General features: G+C 43.8%; 1 protein-coding gene across 3 annotated transcripts in view; it reads right to left on the bottom strand.

Annotated features, from left to right (window-relative positions):
• SCAMP5 (secretory carrier membrane protein 5) overlaps positions 1–22,141 on the bottom strand; it is a 75,820-nt gene that overhangs the window by 38,694 nt on the left and 14,985 nt on the right. Inside the window, exon 2 of one of the 3 annotated variants that reach the window (XM_069765753.1) lies at positions 20,570–20,672. The exons of 1 other annotated variant lie outside the window; for it this stretch is intronic. The gene's annotated coding sequence lies outside the window, so the exon portion shown is untranslated. The remainder of the gene's footprint in view (positions 1–20,569; positions 20,673–22,141) is intronic. One more of the 3 variants, XM_069765755.1, reaches the window with a different exon arrangement.

The raw sequence follows: 22,141 nt of genomic DNA, 5'->3' as shown, positions 1-22,141 counted from the left end.
CCATGGTCTGTCAGTATATATACACACACACACACACACACTCTTTCTCAAAGGCCACCGAGGCTGTAACACCATTAAGCAAGAGGCACCACTAACCAAACGCCATGAAGACCAAGGAGATCTCTGAATAAGTCAGGGACAAAGTTGTTGAGAAGTACAAGGGGTAAAGGTTTCTCCTTGTGGAGAGTGACATACCAGCTCTAGCTTGTCAAGCTACGACCATGTCTGCGAATTGAGATACTGATTTGGATATTTATCCCAAGTCATATTGCAAGACTCGTTAAAGGGTTGATTGTGACTTGTAGGATCGCTACTTCCAACAGGTGGCGCTATAGAGTTCAAGTCCTCTTTTTCTCTGAAGAGGCAATTTGCACATTGAGAAGTACAAGCACACCATCAAATCCATTATCATCCAATGGAAAGAACAGGATACCACAGCAACGCTGTAGATGAAGATGCCGGGGTAACGTACCTTGCCTTATCTCCTGAATCTGCCCTCGATGTGTACCCTTCCTCCACCCAGGAAAAAGGGGAGTAGCAGTGCACCATAGTACAAGGTAACATGAACAGGGGAAATGGAAAATACTAAGAGAGTGGAGGATGGAGTAAAACCAAAGTTGGAGAAGAAAGGTTATTATCACACACAGTAAACCAAGCAACAGTCATAGATAAATCCACCAAATGCGAACTCATAACCACTAACTATTATCCTCCCAACCATGCAGCATAAGCTAGCCCTGACAATGTGTGTCAGTCACAAACCAGATTATGTAGGGGATAGTAGTGACTTACCGTGCTCACCTGAGAGTCCTAGCTCTCAGAGCTCTCAACATGGCAGATTGACTCCTGTACTGTCAAAAGTAATTTACACTGTTTATAAAGAAGGTGAAGCGCTTCTATTCAGTGCAGGAGTAGGAGCCATCAGGCGCTGCGGTCATCTGGCTCCTCTCTGTCGCGATAGCCATGTAACACGCTATGTCTGGCGCCAAAACAACACAGCTGATCACCACAGGAACACTACCCACAGTGAAACATGGTGGTGGCAGCATCATGGTGTGAGGATGTTTTTTGGCATCAGGGACAGGGAAAATGAATAGTGCAAAATACAGGGATATTCTTGAGCAAAACCTATTTCAGTCTGTCAGTGATTGGAGACTGGGATGGGGGTTCACCGTCCAACAAGACAATGACCCAAAGCATACTGCTACATCAACATTCGTCTGGTTTAAGGGAAAATGTGTTAATGTTTTGGAGTGGCCTAGTCAATGCCGACTTTAATCTAATTGAGAATCTGTGGTCAGACTTGAAGATTACTCATCACCAGAGGAAAGCATCTAACTTGAAGGATCTGGAGTAGTTTTTCCTTGAAAAATGGGCAAAAATCCTGGTGAGCAGATGTGGAAAACTCAGAGACCTATCCAAAGCGACTTCCTGCTGTAATTGCTGCAAAAAGTGGCTCTACAAAGTACTGACTTTAGGGGATGGGGATGAATAGTTATGCGCATTGAAGTTTTTAGTTATTTTGTCCTATTTGTTTCACAATAAAAAGAAAAGCAAATGTTCAGTTATAGGCATGTTATTTACATGAACTGATGCAAACCCTCAAAACAAAGCTTTTAAAGGTTGTGAGGAAGCAAAAACATGCAAAAAAAATGCCAAGGGTGTGAATACCTTCGCAATTCACTGTATTTATCTACATACACCCACAGAAGAACATTTGAGGTAAAAAAAAAAATTGCACCAGGCTACAAGTGCATCCGAGAATCGGATTGCACTCACCCATACAAGTCTATGGGTGCGTGTGAAACAGCAGCCTGCACTCATGTTATCCCAGTGCAGACCGTTTACTGCCGACACTGGCAGATGGAGATAGAGACATTACTTTCTCAGTCTGCTCTGCACCCGTGCTAGGATTCTCTCATGTGAGAGAATCGGCTCAAAAATCACAAAAGAGAACATACGCTGGTGTGGCCCCGGTCTTATAATCACACACAGCTCTGCAGTGAGATCAGGAGAGCAGAGAGCGGCCATCACACTGGTAAGGCCCCCTTCATGGTAAAATAATCTTTGGAGGCAGCGTTATCTCCAGGCACCATCCACCCTAGAGACTGCAAGTGACCATTTATATAGAGTGATAAAAGAGGATTTATCCACAAGCCATCTGATATGAGGCATACAGGCATCACTCTCCTCAGCAGACTATATATAGCCTGTATGCCCTTATTAATATCATGAAAAATAGAGATTGGCATGCACACTGAGGTATTTCACTAACGGAGGTGCCAATTGAGGGGACTGGCGGGATCCCTCGTAGACTATGTAGAATAAATATCAATTGCACACTCCTTTTGAATGCAAACAAGATTTCCTTTATTAACCCCTTAACGACCGCAGATACGCCTCTTCACGGCAGCAATTAAGTGTACTTAATTAACGGCGCTGTGGAAAAAGTGTATAGCGCCCCTCAGAGTCAGATTATCTACGGCGTCTTGGTTGCCGGGGGTAGCAGAGACCCCAGAAAACATGATTCGGGTCGGTTTTTACCGACCCCGGTTTTGCGATCACCGTTATTAACCGTATAACGGCGGCCGCAAAAAAAAAAATTCCGATGTGCCATTTAATTTCTCTCTCTCCTATGATCTGATCACACATCAGAGGAGACAGAATTAGGGCACCCGACCCTCCCTCTCTCCCCCCCGGTACTCCTCGGCCTCCCCCCATGGGCACCACCATCTTCTCCTGGGAAGAAAATGGCTGGCGCATGCGCAGTGCGCCCGCTGAGATCTGCCGGCCGGCACCTGGCAGATCTTGGGGTCTCGGCTGCCGAGGGTAGCCGAGACCCCAAAGAACATGATTCGGTTCGGTTATTACTGACCCCGGTTTTGCAATCGCCGTTATTAACCTTATAAGCACTTTGAGGGGTGTAGTTTTTAGAATGGTGTCCATTTTCGGTATTTTCTGTCATGTACACCCCTTAAAGTGACTTTAAATGTAAGATGGTCCCTAAAAAAAAAAGGGTTATGTAAATTTTGTTGTGAAAATGAGAAATCGCAGGTCAACTCATAACTTCCTAACCAAGAAAAAAAAAAAAATGTTTGTTTCCAAAATTGTGCGGATGTAGATGTGGGAAAGGTTATTAACTATTTTGTGCGACATTACTCTGCTTTAAGGGCATAAAAATTAAAAGTTTGAAAATTGCAAAATTTTAAAAATTTGCCATATTTCCATTATTTTCATAAATAAACGCACGTAATATCGAAGAAATTTTACCACTAACATTTAGTACAATATGTCATGAAAAAACAGTCTCAGAATCAGCGGGATCCATTAAAGCGTTCCAGAGTTATAACCTCTGACAGTGGTCAGAATTGTAAAAATTGGTCTGGTCATTAAGCTGCAAATTGGCTCCATCACTAAGGGGTTAAAGTTCAAGATATAAGAGCAACCTTTGAGTGTCGACACGTTTCAGCCAAATAGGCCGTTTTCAGGACAGTTGCATTCAGTAGGTATTGTCTTCTAGACAGGGATTTTCCCTTCCCTGGCGGTACAATTTGTTAAGTCTGGTATTTTTCAATGTCCATAATGTTATGATTTGGGAGACAAAAATGTTTTGGACATGAAATTACTTGTGTTAAAAGGTAGCTTCAAATCTCAGAGACAGAAGAGTATGGGAATATAAATTGATGACGACCTTTGACAGTCTTAGTGGAGGGATGAATGTGTCCCATGGATTTATGTCTTTTTACATCAACTAAGGAACTTGCCCCTCAGACTGTGAGGGGTCATCACAACAGAACCAGACCCCAATCAGAGGACAATAAAACATTTCTTATCTAAGAACTGGTCCAATATTTATGGACATAACTGTTTATCACTCATGGTAATTCTGCTTCATGTCACCTGTATTATCCATGTTTTTTTTTGTTTATTTCTGTGCTATGTTGTGCATAAATATTTGATTCTTCAGAATTTCTTTTAATCTTGCCTGATGAAGCGACCTGTGTAGTCTCGAAAGCTTGCAATTTGTTACCATCTTTTCAGTCAGCCATTAAAAGGTATCAACCACTGAGGACTCTCAATTCTAAATATTTTTCTATCTACCGGCTAACACGGTACCATCATTATCATTCCATCATTCATTCCATGATACCATCAGGTATCATTTTTTGTTAAACATTCCAAAAATTCCTGCGAAACATCTGAACGATTAATAAACTTCTAGAATGTGGTTTTGAGCACCTTGAGGGGTGCAGTTTTTAGAATGGTGTCACACTTGGGTATTTTCTATCATATAGACCCCTCAAAGTGACTTCAAATGTGATGTGGTCCCTAAAAAAAAAAAAAAAAATGGTGTTGTAAAAATGACAAATTGCTGGTCAACTTTCAACCCTTATAACTCCCCAACAAAAAAAAAAAAAAAAATGTTGGTTCCAAAATTGTGCGGATGTAAAGTAGACATGTGGGAAATGTTGCTTATTAAGTATTTTGTGTGACATATCTGTGATTTAGGGGCATGAAAATTCAGTGTTGGAAAATTGCGACATTTTCTAAATTTTCGCCAAATTGCCGTTTTTTTCACAAATAAACACGTAATATCAAAGAAATTTTACCACTATCATGAAGTACAATATGTCAAGAGAAAACAATGTCAGAATCACTGGGATCCGTTGAAGCGCTCGAGAGTTATAACCTCAAAGTGACAGTGGTCAGAATTGTAAAAATTGTCATTAACGTGCAAACCACACTTGGGGGTAAAGAGTATATTCGTGACATAATGACAAAAAAAATTTACCTAACCTTTAACCCCTTAAGCCCGAGGGTGGTTTGCACGTTAATGACCGGGCCAATTTTTACAATTCTGACCACTGTCCCTTTATGAGGTTATAACTCTGGAACGCTTCAACGGATCTTGGCGATTCTGACATTGTTTTCTCATGAGATATTGTACTTCATGATAGTGGTAAAATTTATTCAATATAACTTGCGTTTATTTGAAAAAAAAAAAAAAATGGAAATTTGGCGAAAATTTTGAAATTTTCCAACTTTGAATTTTTATGCCCTTAAATCACAGAGATACCGGTATGTCATCCAAAATACTTAAGTAACATTTCCCACATGTTTACTTTACATCAGCACAATTTTGGAACTAACATTTTTTTTTTGTTAGGGAGTTATAAGGGTTAAAAGTTGACCAGCAATTTCTCATTTTTACAACACCATTTTTTTTTTTTTAGGGACCACATCTCATTTGAAGTCATTTTGAGGGGTCTATATGATAGAAAATAACCAAGTGTGACACCATTCTAAAAACTGCACCCCTCAAGGTGCTCAAAACCACATTCAAGAAGTTTATTAACCCTTCAAGTGTTTTACAGGAATTTTTGGAATGTTTAAATAAAAATTAACATTTAACTTTTTTTCACAAAAAATTTATTTCAGCTCCAATTTGTTTTATTTTACCAAGGGTAACAGGAGAAAATGGACCCCAAAGTTGTTGTACAATTTGTCCTGAGTACGCGGATACCCCGTATGTGGGGGTAAACCACTGTTTGAGCGCATGGCAGAGCTCGGAAGGAAAGGAGCGTCATTTGACTTTTCAATGCAAAATTGACTGGAATTGAGATGGGACTCCATGTTGCGTTTGGAGAGCCCCTTATGTGCCTAAACATTGAAACCCCCCGCAAGTGACACCATTTTGGAAAGTAGACCCCTTAACGAACTTATCTAGATGTGTGGTGAGCACTTTGACCCACCAAGTGCTTCATAGAAGTTTATAATGCAGAGCCGTAAAAATAAAAAAAATCATATTTTTTCACAAAAATTATCTTTTTGCTCCCAATTTTGTATTTTCACAAGGGTAACAGGATAAATTGGACCCCAAAAGTTGTTGTCCAATTTGTCCTGAGTACGCTGATACCCCATATGTGGGGGGGGAACCACTGTTTGGGTGCATGGCAGAGCTCGGAAGGGAAGGAGCGCCATTTGGAATACAGACTTAGATGGATTGGTCTGCAGGCGTCACGTTGCATTTGCAGAGCCCTTGATGTACCCAAACAGTACAAACCCCACACAAGTGACCCAATATTGGAAACTAGACCTCCCAAGGAACTTATCTAGATGTGTTGTGAGAACTTTGAACCCCCAAGTGTTTCACTGCAGTTTACAACGCAGAGCCGTGAAAATAAAAAAAAAAAAAATCTTATTTTTCCCACAAAAATGATTTTTAGCCCCCCAAATTTTTATTTTCCCAAGGATAACGAGAGAACTTGGACCCCAAAAGTTGTTGTCCAATTCGTCCCGAGTACGCTGATACCCCATATGTTGGGGTAAACCCCTGTTTGGGCGCACCGGAGAGCTCGGAAGGGAAGGAGCACTGTTTTACTTTTTCAACGCAGAATTGGCTGGAATTGAGATCGGACGCCATGTCGCGTTTGGAGAGCCCCTGATGTGCCTAAACAGTGGAAACCCCCAATTATAACTGAAACCCTAATCCAACCACACCCCTAACCCTAATCCCAACGGTAACCCTAACCACACCCCTAACCCTGACACACCCCTAATTCTAATCCCAACCGTAAATGTAATCCAAACCCTAACCCCAACTTTAGCCTCAACCCTAACCCTAACTTTAGCCCCAACCCTAACCCTAACTTTAGCTCCAACCCTAGCCCCAACCCTAACCCTAGCCCCAACCCTAGCCCTAATGGGAAAATGGAAATAAATACATTTTTTTAATTTTATTATTTTTCCCTAACTAAGGGGGTGATGAAGGGGGGTTTGATTTACTTTCATAGCGTTTTTTATATCGGATTTTTATGATTGGCAGCTGTCACACTAAAAGACGCTTTTTTATAGCAAAAAAGTTTTTGTGTCTCCACATTTTGAGACCTCTAATTTTTCCATATTTTGGTCCACAGTCATCTGAGGTCTTGTTTTTTGCGGGACGAGTTGTCGTTTTTATTGGTAACATTTTCGGACACGTGACAGTTTTTGATCACTTTTTATTCCAATTTTTGTGAGGCAGAATGACCAAAAACCAGCTATTCATGAATTTCTTTTGGGGGAGGCGTTTATACCGTTCAACGTCTGGTAAAATTGATAAAGCAGTTTTATTCGTCGGGTCAGTACGATTACAGCGATATCTCATTTATATCATTTTTTTATGTTTTGGCGCTTTTATACGATAAAAGCTATTTTATAGAAAAAATAATTATTTTTGCATCGCTTTATTCTGAGGACTATAACTTTAATTTTTTTGCTTATGATGTTGTGTGGCGGCTCGTTTTTTGCGGGACAAGATGACGTTTTCAGCGGTACCATGGTTATTTATATCCGTCTTTTTGATCGTGTGTTATTCCACTTTTTGTTTGGCGGTATGTTAGTAAAGCGTTTTTTGGCACTTTTTCTCTAAATGTGTATTTTTTTTTATTTTTTTTTAACACACATGTGGAAATTTTTTTTTTAACTTTTTTACTTTGTCCCGGGGGGGGGAGGGTAGGGACATCACAGATCTCCGATCTGACAGTTTGCATAGCACTCTGTAAGATCCGCGATCTCCCTCACATCGCTGCAGGCTTACCAGCGCCTGCAGTCGACCCAGAAGTACTCCCTGCAGGACCCGGATGCAGCCCCGCGGCCATTTTGGATCCGGGGACTGCAGGGAGAAGACGCCCGGTACAAGGCGAGTACATCACCTTGTACAGATCGTCTCAGGAAGCACGCAGGGAGCCCCCTCCCTGCACGATGCTTCCCTGTACTGCCGGCACACCGCGATCATGTTTGATCGCGGTGTTCCGGGGGTTAATGTGCCGGGAGCGGTCCGTGACGGCTCCTGGCACATAGTGCTAAATGTCAGCTGCGATAGTCAGCTGACACCCGGCCGCGATCCCCCCGTGAGCGCGGCTGATCGCTATGACGTACTATCCCGTCCGTGGGAATTAAGGCCCACCCCACCTCGACGGGATAGTACGTCATATGGGATTAAGGGGTTAACTGGCAGGTAATTGCAGCTTATCGGCCTGTTGTGACAGCTCCATTCTTCCCGGTCACATACCGCTCCTGCCGGGGATTCGGCTGCCTATGCTGACACGATGGGGCGGGACTTCCGGCGTCATTCTGACAGACAGCCGGCTCCCCCAGTTAGGTAGCAGGGATCCGACAGTCAATCATATTGACGCCAGAAGTCCTGCCCCGTCGATAGGGCGGAGTGGAAAAGAAGCCTCTGTTCTGTGTCCGCTCTGGGCCAGGAAAGTGAGGCGCCGTGCACAACAGGCAGGATAGTTGCAATTACATGCCTGTTATTGCTTAGGTACAGTTTTTATTTTTCAATCAAGTCACGGATATACCCTTTTATCATAATAGGCAGCTGTAATCACAAAGGAGAGAAGAAATGGCTCATAAGGTTAAGTTCCTATGATGAGTTTTTGATGCTGCGTAAAAAGGAAGTTTGTGTGTTATTCTTACTCCGTGTAAACTAACCTGTAGTGATTGGCAAACCCATGGATGTTAGAGTCCAGCGGGTTCGTCAGAATATCTTTAAAAAAAAAAAAAAAAGTTTGGTTTGGGTACCACAACTGTACCCAAACCCCATTCAGATGAATTGGAGGGGTGGGGGGGGGGGGTGTTATGAAAGGCAATTCAGAATCACAATGGACATGGAGGTCAGAGCACATACAGTGAACTGACAATAACCCAAAATAATAGAACGAGCTCTGAGACGTGGGAACTCTGTAGACCGCAATCCCTAAGCCTATCAAACCACACTAAAGGTAGCCGTGGAGCGCTCCTGACCAGAACCTAGGCGCCTCGTCACAGCCTGAGAAACTAGCTAATCCTGAAGATAGAAAAATAAGCCTACCTTGCCTCAGAGAAATTCCTTAAAGGAAAAGGCAGCCCCCCACATATAATGACTGTGAGTAAGATGAAAACACAAACATAGAGATGAAACAGATTTAGCAAAGTGAGGCCCGACTAGCTGAACAGAACGAGGATAGGGAAGATAACTTTGCGGTCAGCACAAAAACCTATAAAAAAACCACGCAGAGGGGACAAAAAGACCCTCCGCACCGACTAACGGTACGGAGGTGGTCCCTCTGCGTCTCAGAGCTTCCAGCAGGCGAGAAAAACCAATAAAGCAAGCTGGACAGAAAAATAGCAACAAAATAACATAAGCAAAACTTAGCTTTGCAGAGCAGCAGGCCACAGGAATGATCCAGGGAAAAAACAAGTCCCACGCTGAAACATTGACAGGAAGCATAGATCAAAGCATCAGGTGGAGTTAAGTAGAGAAGAAGCTAACGAGCTCACCAGATCACCTGAGGGAGGAAACTCAGAAGCTGCAGTACCACTTTCCTCCACAAACGGAAGATCCCAGAGAGAATCAGCCGAAGTACCACTTGTGACCACAGGAGTGAACTCTGCCACAGAATTCACAACAGGGGGGGCTCCAAACATCCGTTGCTTGCCACGTTGTCATCTGCAGGACAACACGGCAAACAATGGCTCTTATCGGCAGGCAGTAAGATGATCATCGCCGGTCAGTGAGCTGCGGTTCTCATACTGTTGTATGACATCGTGAGACAGCAGCTGTGACAGGCGGTAGAAAGGTTACCACCAGGTAAAAGCCGATGGCTGATGCGAGAGTACTACTCCCAACAGCGAGAGCAGGGGCCGCTGACGGGAATATTCATCAGCCGACGCCTGTGCAATAAATACATTTGTCCGGCTCCTCCCACTAGCCCTGGTGTAGATGTCCGCTGTTTTATGGCCGCTGGTCATCAGTTGATTAGGCGTAAGTAGAGCGTACCTTTGTATTTTTATTTCAAATAAAGGAGTCTGTCAAATAAAGGATGTTATTCTGGCTGCGTCTTTTTTACAATCTAACTATGGGGTTAGCAATGGGGGCGTCTTATAGATACCTATCCATTACTAGACTGTGGGCTTGATGTCAGTGGCCATAAAACAGCTGCCATCTACCTCACAACCATTACCCCACTTGTCACCGCACCAGAGCAAGTTGGAAGAGCCAGGCAAAGCGCCATAAATTAACTTTTCTTGGGCGAATGAAGGCTACTATTTTTTAGGCTGGGCCCTTACCAGTCTGAGAATACCAGCCCCCAGCTTGTTTGATTTAGCTTGGCTGGTTGTAAAATTAGGGGCTAAAAATGCAATTTTTTAAATAAAAACAAAAAAAAAGCATTGAACCCCTCTATTCTTGATAACCACCCATGATAAACTTAACAGCTGAGGGTTGCAGTCCGCAGCTGTCAGTTTTGCCTGCATTAGTTATTAAAAATACAAGAGTCATTTTTTATTTATTTATAGCACAGGCGCCGGCTGATTAATACTCCCATCGACAGCACATGCTCTCACTGTTATCAGCGACAGCAGACTGATGGGAGTAGTACTCATAGCCGACGCTTGTGACATGAGGTAATTATCTTACTGCTGATCAGAGCAGTCGATGTTTCTCACGCTGTCAAACAGATGACAGCGCGGGAAACACCCGATGAACGGGCTGCCGAACCCAAACAGTAACATGGACTTCCTGGAGAAGTCCGTGTTTAACCCCTTTACCCCCTAGGGTGGTTTGCACGTTAATGACCGGGCCAATTTTTACAATTCTGACCACTGTCCCTTTATGAGGTTGTAACTCTGGAACACTTCAACCGATCCCAGTGATTCTGACATTGTTTTCTCGTGACATATTGTACTTCATGATAGTGGTAAAAATTCTTTGATAGTACCTGCGTTTTTGTGAAAAAAAAAACGGAAATTTGGCGAAAATTATGAACATTTCGCAATTTTACAACTTTGAATTTTAATGCAATTAAATCACAGAGATATGTCACACAAAATACTTAATAAGTAACATTTCCCACATGTCTACTTTACATCAGCACAATTTTGGAACCAACATTTTTTTTTGTTAGGGAGTTATAAGGGTTAAAAGTTGACCAGCAATTTCTCGTTTTTACAACACCATTTTTTTTTTTTAGGGACCACATCTCATTTGAAGTCATTTTGAGGGGTCTATATGATAGAAAATACCCAAGTGTGACACCATTCTAAAAACTACACCCTTCAAGGTGCTCAAAACCATATTCAAGAAGTTTATTAACCCTTCTGTGGCTTCACAGGAATTTTTGGAATGTTTAAATAAAAATGAACATTTAACTTTTTTTTTTTTTCACACAAAAAATTTGCTTCAGCTCCAATTTGTTTTATTTTACCAAGGGTAACAGGAGAAAATGGACCCCAAAAGTTGTACAATTTGTCCTGAGTACACCGATACCCCGTATGTGGGGGTAAACCACTGTTTGGGCACATGACAGAGCTCGGAAGCGAAGGAGCGCCATTTGACTTTTCAATGCAAAATTGACTGGAATCGAGATGGGACACCATGTTGCGTTTGGAGAGCCCCTGATGTGCCTAAACATTGAAACCCCCCACAAGTGACACCATTTTGGAAAGTAGACCCACTAAGGAACTTATCTAGAGGTGTGGTGAGCACTTTGACCCACCAAGTGCTTCACAGAAGTTTATAATGCAGAGCCGTAAAAATAAAACAAATTTTTTTTCACACAAAATTTAATTAGCCCCCAGTTTTGCATTTTCCCAAGGTTAACAGGAGAAATTGGACCCCAAAATTTGTTGCCCAATTTGTCCTGAGTGCTCTGATACCCCATATGTGGGGGGGAACCACTGTTTGGGCGCATGGGAGGGCTCGGAAGGGAAGGAGCTCCATTTGGAATGCAGACTTAGATGGAAGTTGCAGGTGTCACATTGCGTTTGCAGAGCCCCTAATGTACCTAAACAGTAGAAACCCCCACAAGTGACACCATTTTGGAAACTAGACCCCCTAAGGAACTTATCTAGATGTGTTGTGAGAGCTTTGAACCCTTAAGTGTTTCACTACAGTTTGTAACGCAGAGCCGTGAAAGTAAAAAAAAAAAACTTTCCCCCAAAAATTATTTTTTAGCCCCCAGTTTTGTATGTTCCCGGGGGTAAGAGGAGAAATTCAACCCCAAAAGTTGTTGTCCTATTTGTCCTGAGTACGCTGATACTGCATATGTTGGGGTAAACCCCTGTTTGGGAGCACGGTAGAGCTCGGAAGGGAAGTAGCACTGTTTTACTTTTTCAACGCAGAATTGGCTGGAATGGAGATCGGACGCTATGTCGCGTTTGGAGAGCCCCTGATGTGCCTAAACAGTGGAAACTCCCCAATTATAACTGAAACCCTAATCCAAACACACCCCTAACCCTAATCCCAACGGTAACCCTAACCACACCTCTAACCCAGACACACCCCTAACCCTAATCCCAACCCTATTCCCAACCGTAAATGTAATCCAAACCCTAACCCTAACTTTAGCCCCAACCCTAACTGTAGCCTAACCCTAACCCTAGCCCTAATGGGAGAATGGAAATAAATACATTTTTTAAATTTTTTAATTTTTCCCTAACTAAGGGGGTGATGAAGGGGGGTTTGATTTACTTTTATAGCGGGTTTTTTAGCGGATTTTTATGATTTGCAGCTGTCACACACTGAAAGACGCTTTTTATTGCAAAAAATATTTTTTGCGTTACCACATTTTGAGAGCTATAATTTTTCCACATTTTGGTCCACAGAGTCATGTGAGGTCTTGTTTTTTACGGGACAAGTTGACGTTTTAATTGGTAAAATTTTCGGGCACGTGACATTTTTTGATCGCTTTTTATTCCGATTTTTGTGAGGCAGAATGACCAAAAACCAGCTATTCATGAATTTCTTTTGGGGGAGGTGTTTATACCGTTCCGCGTTTGGTAAAATTGATAAAGCAGTTTTATTCTTCGGGTCAGTACGATTACAGCGATACCTCATTTATATCATTTTTTTTATGTTTTGGCGCTTTTATATGATAAAAACTTTTAGAGAAAAAATAATTATTTCTGCATCGCTTTATTCTCAGGACTAACATTTTTATTTTTTTGCTGATGATGCTGTATGACAGCTCGTTTTTTGCGGGACAAGATGACGTTTTCAGCGGTACCATGGTTATTTATATCTGTCTTTTTGATCGCGTGTTATTCCACTTTTTGTTCGGCGGTATGATAATAAAGCGTTGTTTTTTGCCTCTTTTTTTTTTTCTTACGGTGTTTACTGAAGGGGTTAACTAGTGGGCCAGTTTTATAGGTCGGGCCGCTACGGACGCGGCGATACTAAATGTGTACTTTTATTGTTTTGTTTTTTTTATTTAGATAAAGAAATGTATTTATGGGAATAATATATTTTTTTTCATTATTTAGGATTTTTTTTTTTTTTTTTACACATTTGGAAAAAATTTGTTTAACTTTTTTACTTTGTCCCAGATGGGGACATCACAGATCGGTGATCTGACAGTTTGCACAGCACTCTGTCAGATCACCGATCTGACTTAGAGCACTGCAGGCTTCACAGTGCCTGCTCTGAGCAGGCTCTGTGGAGCCACCTCCCTCCCTGCAGGACCCGGATGCCGCGGCCATCTTGGATCCGGGCCTGGAGCAGGCCATCCCTGCGCGATGCTTCCCTGTACCGCCGGCACCTCGCGATCATGTTTGATCGCGGTGTGCCAGGGGTTAATGTGCCGGGAGCGGTCCGTGATGTCGCGTATGACGTACTATCCCGTCGGTGGTCATAGGGGCCCACCCCACCTCGACGGGATAGTACGTCTGATGTCAGAAAGGGGTTAAGGTCCAGGTAAAGACACCGAACATTACTGTTTGGGTTCGCCCATCTCTACAGATCTGTGGTGCGCGTTTCAACTCAACAACATTTCAATTTCTCTTGTGAGTTTTATGTTCGATTTTCTGTACTGTATTAGATGTTATCCACAGAGGAACCACACTAAAAATGTAAATAATCCCTAAATGACTATATCAATAAAGTTGTCAAACCCAAATACCAGGAAGTATAAAAAACAAAGCAGATTCAGACATGACACCAAAAGAGACACAAACAGCAGCATCAAGTGCAAAGGAAAAACACCAAGGTTACTTACTGGTAGCCGGTTTTTCCGGAACCCATGATGGTACACCTGAGAGAGGGGATCCGCCCAGCCAGGACAGGAAACCCTACTGAAAATAAAAGGGTGGTACCTCTCGGTCGCTTCAGTTGGTTTTCAGAGCATGAGAGGCCCCCCTGGTTAGTACACATGGCAATCCAACACCACATCATATTAACTAAAAGCACCCACAACAATAGTGCACACCGAAAGGGTGAAAAAAGGGGGGGAATATACGGGTGCAGTCATGGGTTCCGGAAAAAACGGCTACTAGTAAGTAACCTTGGTGTTTTCCCTTCCTCCATGACGGCACACCCGAGAGACTTTTGTAGAAAGTAAAAACCTTAGGGGATGTAGCTCCAGTGGGTCCCATCCTAGAATTTCTACAAGCAGGTTTGCAACTAGGATTAGCAACTAGTACCCTTAAGGTTCAAGTTTCAGCCTTAGGGGCCCTATATAATTGCAACCTAGCATCTAATAGGTGGGTTTCACGATTTATAAAATCCTGTGGCAGGTCTAGACCGGTTATTATCCCCAAAATTCCCTCTTGGGATCTAAATCTAGTCTTGGAGGCTTTAACCAAAGATCCTTTTGAGCCTTTGCAGGACATATCACCTAAATTACTCACCCTGAAAACAGTCCTACTAGTAGCCCTAACATTGGCCCGTAGGGTAGGTGATTTACAAGCTCTATCAATATGCCCTCCTTACACTCAGATTATTGATGACAGGATAATCCTAAAACCAGATCCAGCGTATCTCCCCAAAGTAGTCCAAAAATTTCATAGGAGTCAGGAGATTACGTTACCATCATATTGTAATAATCTTAAAAATCCGGGGGAACAAAAGTTCCATATGTTAGATGTAAGTAGATCCATGTTACAATACATGACCATGACTAGTCAGTGGAGGAAAGATCAAACCCTATTTGTAGCCTTTCAGGGTAGTAAAAAGGGGTGTGGGGTAGCTAAAAGTTCCATTGCTAGATGATCAGGGAGGCCATTAGTCTGTCCTATTCTGCAAGTGGCACTCCGGTTCCTGACGGCATCAAGGTTCACTCCACCAGAGCTATGGCTACCTCCTGGGCAGAGAACGCTGAGGTATCAATTGACCAAATTTGCAAGGCCGCTACCTGGTCCTCACCCTCGACTTTTTTCAAACACTACCGGCTAGACCTTATCTCTGCTGACCTAACCTTCGGTAGAAGGGTACTCCAAGCGGTAGTCCCTCACTAACGGTTCACCCAAGAAGTCTAAAAATTTCTTCCAGGTCCTACCGTAGATTCTGGATGCTATAAGCTTTCTGCTTTTTAACAGGGTGGAGATTACCCCTGGTGAGAATCCTTGGCAACTCAGTAGCGCCTTCTCAAATTCCAGGCTGCAAGATGAAAGTCCCTTCACCTGAGAGTGGGTCACTGGTCCCTGGGTTAACAGGTCCGGCACATCTGGCAGAATCCATGGGTCTGTTAACGACATCTGCCTTAGAAGGGAGAACCATGGTCTTCTTGGCCAGAATGGAGCTATGAGTATTATTTTCGCTCGGTCTTCTCTGATTTTCCGGACTACTGTTGGAATCATCACTATCAGGGGAAATGCGTAAGCCAGAGAGAATTTCCACGGTATTAGTGGGGCATCTACAGCGAAAGGATGTTCCTTTGGGTTCAGTGAGCAGAATTTTTTCCCTTTCTTGTTGTGTTAGGTGGCAAATAAGTCTATCTCTGGTGTACCCCAGGCCTGTATTATTTGTTGGAATACCCCGGGATTCAGGGACCATTCCCCTTGTCTCAGAATTCTGCGACTCAGAAAATCTGCCCGTGAGTTTTCTACACCTCTTATGTGTAGTGCTGTTAGGGAAGATAGGTGTTGTTCTGCCCAATGAAATAGTAAGTTTGACACCTCCATGAGGTTCCAAGACCTCGTCCCCCCCCTGGTGATTGATGTAGGCCACTACTGCTCGATTGTCCGTCATGATTCGAGCATGGCGGCCCTGGAGCAGGGGAAGAAAAGGTTTCAAGGACTTTTCTACTGTCCATAGTTCTTTTACGTTGGAGCCATAGCTCCTTTCTTGGGAGGACCAAGTTCCTTGAACTGAATGGGATCTTAAGTGAGCTCCCCAACCTAAACCGCTTGCATCGGTTGTGATGATGTCCTCGACCGGTTTCTGCCACTGGACTCCCATAGTGAGATGTTCCTCTATGGTCCACCAAACTAAGGAATCTGTTACATCCCGATGAAGAGAGATTTCCTTCCAAACGCCCTTTAACAGTCTTTGAGCTGACAGAACTTCCCACTGCAGTTGTCTCAGGTGGAATTGTGCCCATCCTACGGCCGGAATGCAAGTGGTTAACGAGCCTAGTAGGGACATCGCTTTTCTTAGGGTCATCTCGGGTTGGTGTATTGCTGCAGTGGTCAAGTTGATTATTTTGGCTACTTTGTTTTCCGGGAGGAGGCAGAGCTGACGTTCTGAATCTAGTATCAAACCTAGGAAGGACTGCACCTTTACTGGAACTAATTTCGATTTGGGAATATTTATCATCCAACCCAGCTCTATTAGAGTTGATGTCACAACCGTTATCTGATGGGAGCAATCGGCCTCTGTCTTCCCCATCACAAGAAAATCGTCCAAGTATGGGACAATCACGACATTCCGGGAACGGAGGTATGACATTACCTCTGCCATCACCTTGGTGAAGACCCTGGGAGCTGTAGATAGGCCGAATGGAAGGGCTGTATATTGGTAATGTTTCACTTGGTTTTGTATGTAGAGTGCCACTCTCAAGTATCTCCAGTATCCGCGATGTATTGGAATATGGTAATATGCCTCCTTCAAGTCTATTACTGCCATGAAGCAGTGAGGAAACAGAAGCTTTGTGGTTGCATTGATGGACTCCATCTTGAAGGAGTAGTTGTCTATTGAATGGTTGAGTTTTCTTAGGTTGATTATGGTTCTCCAAGAGCCATCGGGTTTTTGCATCAGAAAGAGGGGGGAGTAAAACCCCCTTCCTACTTCCTGAACCGGGACTTCTTGCAAGACATTTTTTTGAATCAGACCAAGGACTTCTGTTTCTAGAACTAATTGTTCCTGCTGGACTTTCCTCCGAGGAGTTATTATAAAATTGTGCCTGAGTGGACGGATAAATTTTATTTTTAGGCCGTCTTTTATAATATTTAGAACCCAGGTGCTCGGGGAGATGTTTATCCAGGCTGGATAGAAGAGGGAGAGTCTTCCTCCAACCTGTGATGTAATGTCATTGGGGGGACTTTTTTGCTGAGGTAGAGGGCCCTTTGAACATATAGCCCGATCTCCTTTTATCTTTGAAATCCCAATTTCTCCCATCTCCTGGAGGTCGGCCTCTGTTAAATCTTCTCTGAAAAAAAAGGTTTTTAGGATCTTTAGGGAAGGTTGGAAAGGCTTTTTTTGTCTCCTGCCTGTTCCAATATCTCTTCTAACTTTTTCCCAAAGAGGAGTTGACCGTTGCATGGGATGGAGCAAAGCTTATGTTTGGATGGCAAATCTCCCGAATACCCTTTGAGCCATAAGGCTCTCCTGGCCGCGTTGGACAGGCCTGCTGCTCTAGCCGTTAATTTGGCAGAGTCCACGGAGGAATCTGCCAAGAAGGCTGCTGCCCCTTGAACTAGGGATATGTTTGTAAGAATGTCATTCCTAGGAACTTTATTCCTTAGCTGGTCTTCAATTTGCTGTAACCAGACCATAAGGGCGCGGAGCTGTACAAGTTCCAGCTATAGCTGGTTTCAGGCACCCTGCCGCGGCTTCCCAGATGTGTTTCAAGAACCCATCTGCTTTTTTGTCTAGTGGATCTTTCAAGGATTTGGCTACCGCACCGTCAATCTTAGGGATGTTCTTCCAGGATTCTGAGTCTTTTTCTTCAAAAGGATATCTCCTTTTTGATGAAGAAGGTAGGGTACCCATTTTTTCGGGTTTCTTCCATTCTTTTTCGATCAATGCTTTGATTTTTGCATTGACCGGAAATGTTCGCTTTCTTCTTTCTTCTAAACCGCCAAACATGACATCCTCAAGTGACATAGGCGTCTTTTCCTCTTTAAGTCCCATAGCAGTTCTGACGGCTTTAACTAATTTTTCTACATCCTCAGTTGGGAAACATGGACGCCCCCCTGTATCACTATCTGAGGAGTAATCTGAGGACTGGATAGAGGTGGAAGAGGTAGAGGGAGACCGGGATGATCTTTGACTCTCCTGTTTCTGAGAGGCCTCCGAATCCGTAGACACCTTACGGCTTTTCCTCCCTGCTTTTTTGAGGGCCAATTTTAAAGAGTCTTTTATCTCTGCCTGTATTATGGCTTTAAGTCTAGTGGCAAAATTAGGGGTCTCTTCCTGAATAGTTCTATTAATGCAGTCAGCGCAGAGGTCCTTCTGCCACTGAACTGCAAGCGGGACTTTACAAAGGGCACATTCACGGTTCTTTGTTTTTCCGCTGGATTTCCTCGACCCCCTAGTGATCAAACAGAAAAAACTGACCCTGTTACCATAAGGGTGACATTCACGTAGATCACTCACCACCGCCGACCGTCAAGGGTACCGATTTTGGAGGCTGGACAGATGCACGTGCAGTGTCCTTCCTGGACGCTGAAGAGTCTTGCCGGACGGGACGGCTGCTCCTGTGCTGGTGGCTCGGCAAAGCATCTGATGAGAACTCCTGACGCTGCTGCTGCTGTGATGGCGGCGGCTGCTGCTGCTGCTCCTGTTGTCCCACTTCCATGTTGAAGCTTATGGACATGAGCGCGTCTTCTGTGGTCATGCACCCTTTTATGGGGGACCACTGCACTCCCCGCCTCCTCCGGTGCCCAATAGTGGCCCCTCCCCTTCTCTGCTGCGCCGCCGGAGTCCTATTCCACCGGCCGGCGTTTCTTCATGGGCGCCGCCATCTTGGATCCGGCGCCTGCCCCCGACGTCACACGGGCACGCCCATTCCCAGCGTGCCTTGCGCGTGACGTCAGACGGGCGACCCGGAAGCAGCCGCCGCACCTAGATCCCGGCAGAGGGAGGAGGGCGGCGTGGCAGCCACGGAAGGAGCTGGAATATCCGACCGTGCTGCAACAACGCCCGCTCGGACGCAGAGACCCAGAGGACCTGCGGACGGCGCTTCCAGACTCCTGAACCCAACGCACAGGCACTGCCTGTTTCTTCCACGCCGGGACGGGGCCTGGGTAAGTGGAATCACCGCCGTGTTCAGCACGAGGGTCCCTGTCAGGACAGGAAACCCAACTGAAGCGACCGAGAGGTACTGCCCTTTTATTTTCAGTAGGGTTTCCTGTCCTGGCTGGGCAGATCCCCTCTCTCTCAGGTGTGCCGTCATGGGGGAAGGGAAAACCACAAGTAACAATAGGTACAGAAATTCACCAAATACTCATTGTGGGAATGTAGCGCTAATGGATAAAGAAGAATATTTCTCTGATAAAGATATTACAAGGTTTCTTACTTTGACTTTACTATTAACTTATGTAAAGTTTATTGAAATTACAGTGACTAATTGCTAATTAGCAACAGTCCCTCAAAATGGTCCAGTAGCCAATAAAAGTGACAACTGTTCAGAGGGAACATAATGTGACCGATCATAAACCATCGCCATATGTGCAGAACAGAGGCAGGGGATTGATTATGCACAGATGACCCGTACACAGAATGGCATGCATTATATCAATGGTCCTCAACCTTTTTGACCTAGAGAGCCACATTCTGCTCTGTGAGAGCGTCACGAGCCACAACTAGCTCCCTCCCCCTTACAGTAGTGACAACTAGAGCCCCCATTACGGGTATAATGATAACCATAACTTTTCCACAGAAATCCCCCCAAAGCAGTATAACAAGATTCAGCGGTCCCCACAATACTCCCATTCAGTATTCTCCCATCCAGCACTCTCAACACACTATCACATCCAGCTTCAGGCACCTTCTCCGACAGGTAGTAATTATCTCAAAACCCCTAACACCAGTATATGTGCATCAGATCGGCTCTTCTGTGCAGGGCTACACACAAAGTTCACCATTTTTAGATTTTCTCATATCTGTTTGCTAGACCTGCAGCTAATGCACCAAGCTGGCAGACAGCCGTGAGCCACAAATCATGGGACCGCGAGCCACATGTGGCTCCCGAGCTACAGGTTGGGGATCCCTGCATTATATAATACTACATTACGTAGTACTGGACATTACAGCTAGCACTATTAGGCAGAGTTTTAAACGCTGCCTTTTTTGCAGCACAAAAAAAAAAAAAAAATGAAGCATCTTACAGTCCCTGCAAAGTGAATGAGATTTATAGAAGTCTCATACTCACTGTGGTATTTATCCCTCCTTCCTCTACACCAGTGTTTCTCGACTCCAGTCCTCAAGACCCCACAACAGGTCATGTTTTCAGGATTTCCTTAGTATTGCATAGGTGATCATTTCATCATCTGCTCAAGCATTAATTCCTTCGCCTGTGCAATACTAAGGAAATCCTGAAACCATGACCTGTTGTGGGGTCTTGAGGACTGGAGTTGGGGGAACACTGCCCTACACGGTGTAACCGACCTTTGGTGCGATTTGGAAATCTGCAATATGTCTTTACTTCTCGCGGTGAATAAGCCTTTTATTTGTGGCTCTTCTCCATACGCTTGAATGACATGAGGAAAACCTGCAGATGAAAAACACGTGTGAGGTTTATTGTGTTTCCGGAGCAGAAACGAGGCAACTATACATGTAATCCATACATGACTTTATCAAAGCCAAGTAACAAGAAGCTTCTGCAACAAAGCGGTGTATTTAAAACATAAGACAAAAACGTGATTAAAAGACGTAAAAAAACGCAATGAAAAAAAAAAAAAAAAACACCCAATTTAGCCAACTGGTGCAGAAAATTTACATCAAAGACACACGTCACGCACCAAATACTCATGGTGGGGATTTGGCCTTAGGCCAGGGGTCATACTTGCGAGTTTAATGTGAGAAACTCGTGCAAGTCTCTCGCATCAAGACCCGGCACTGTCGCCAGCACTCTGGACCGGAGTGTGCGGCTCCATGTATTTCTATGTAGCTTAACGCTCCGGGCCTGAGTGCCAGTAGCAGTGCCGGGTACTGAGGCGAGAGTTTCTCGCATTGAACTCGCAAGTGTGATCCCAGCCTTAGGGTTAAATGCACAGACTACGCCTACAACCGCACGTGTTATTTCAGTAGAAAGGAATGAAATAACAAGTGGATAAAATGGATCGGGCATGCATTCTGCCCTAATGAGGAAAATACAGGGTGGGATAGGAAACAACCTCATGATACAAGTGATGCACGAAATGCCAGCTATCATGTGTTTAACAGCCATGATTAATGATTGACATTCGAAACGCCCTGACTGGAGCAGGTCTATTCACCATGCAACCACAATGCACGTTTTAGGGAATATATATATATATATATATACAGGTCCTTCTCAAAAAATTAGCATATAGTGTTAAATTTCATTATTTACCATAATGTAATAATTACAATTAAACGTTCATATAATATAGATTCATTATCCACCAACTGAAATTTGTCAGGTTTTTTATTGTTTTAATACTGATGATTTTGGCATACAACTCCTGATAACCCAAAAAACCTGTCTCAATAAATTAGCATATTTCACCCATCCAATCAAATAAAAGTGTTTTTTAATAACAAACAAAAAAACCATCAAATAATAATGTTCAGTTATGCACTCAATACTTGGTCGGGAATCCTTTGGCAGAAATGACTGCTTCAATGCGGCGTGGCATGGAGGCAATCAGCCTGTGACACTGCTGAGATGTTATGGAGGCCCAGGATGCTTCAATAGCGGCCTTAAGCTCATCCAGAGTGTTGGGTCTTGCGTCTCTCAACTTTCTCTTCACAATATCCCACAGATTCTCTATGGGGTTCAGGTCAGGAGAGTTGGCAGGCCAATTGAGCACAGTAATACCATGGTCAGTAAACCATTTACCAGTGGTTTTGGCACTGTGAGCAGGTGCCAGGTCGTGCTGAAAAATGAAATCTTCATCTCCATAAAGCATTTCAGCCGATGGAAGCATGAAGTGCTCCAAAATCTCCTGATAGCTAGCTGCATTGACCCTGCCCTTGATGAAACACAGTGGACCA

Source organism: Ranitomeya imitator, chromosome 4 (assembly GCF_032444005.1).
Source record: "Ranitomeya imitator isolate aRanImi1 chromosome 4, aRanImi1.pri, whole genome shotgun sequence".
Lineage (NCBI taxonomy): Eukaryota > Metazoa > Chordata > Amphibia > Anura > Dendrobatidae > Ranitomeya > Ranitomeya imitator.
The sequence above is the reverse complement of the archived record's forward strand: the minus strand, read 5'-3'. Positions and strand labels throughout refer to the sequence as shown.